The sequence below is a fragment of the Lutra lutra genome, chromosome 16 (genome assembly GCF_902655055.1).
Source record: "Lutra lutra chromosome 16, mLutLut1.2, whole genome shotgun sequence".
NCBI lineage: Eukaryota > Metazoa > Chordata > Mammalia > Carnivora > Mustelidae > Lutra > Lutra lutra.
The window spans coordinates 42,182,590-42,183,424 of record NC_062293.1 but is presented as its reverse complement, the minus strand read 5'-3'; the positions used below and the strand labels follow the sequence as shown (position 1 = coordinate 42,183,424).

At 46.6% G+C, this 835-nt stretch overlaps 1 non-coding gene across 1 annotated transcript; it reads right to left on the bottom strand.

The window, feature by feature from the left end:
- Nucleotides 1-269: 269 nt before the first annotated feature.
- LOC125088299 (small nucleolar RNA U3) lies at nt 270-485 on the bottom strand. Its single transcript, XR_007123686.1, has one exon. It is a non-coding gene; the product is annotated as a small nucleolar RNA U3 (small nucleolar RNA).
- Between the last annotated feature and the right edge of the window lie 350 nt (nt 486-835).

Here is an 835-nt window from a genome sequence, read left to right as displayed (position 1 = left end):
GTGGTCCCCAGCATCAGGATAACCCCAGACATTTTGAGAATGCAAATTTTGGGGTCCACTGCCAACCTATTGAATCAGAACCTGTGGGGACAGGGCCCTGACATCTCTCTCCCATGTTCCTAATGTGTATTCAAGGTGTTTCTGACAAGTGCTCAAGGTCCATCTTTTCTAGGGACTGATAGTTTGAATAACATTGCTCTTTTGGGTGTCCCACATTGTTCTCACCCCTCCCTGTGGGTGATGGAGTGTCAGCCCCCCCCCCCAAAAACCCCACTCAGATGGCGTCCCTTCCCTCCTACTCCCCCAAAGGAGGAAAAAAAACATCATTAAGGACAAAGGGCCCAGCTGCAGAAGCCACGCCCAGAGCCAGCTTCACACGCAGGAAGGGACACTGCATCTCTTCTTTGTGGTTTCAGGTACTCTACACGTTCAGAGAAACTTCTCTAGTAATGAAATATAGAAATGATCCCTGAAAGTATAGTCTTTAGAATGTCAGCTTTTAAGTTCAGAACCCTTGTTAGGGCTTTCAGGCGTGCTCAACGTGCAGGAGTTAGGAAAAACGTTCTTGTTGATTGGTCTCTGTGCAAGGCTTCACCTCCATCCAATACGCTTTGCAAAATGGTGCTGTGGGACAGGTGCTTCTCTAGCCTCTGTGGCATAGGGCTCAGGGCTGATGTGATTTCGGGGAGATCAGTGCTGTCCTGCACTGTGAACATAGCAGGATGGTTTAAATTGGTTTTAGTCTATGTTAACTACACTGGAATTAAAATTAAAAAATAAAATACATGGATTTTAGTCAGGAGAGGAGCTTCTTGCTTTGACTGGAAACTCAGTG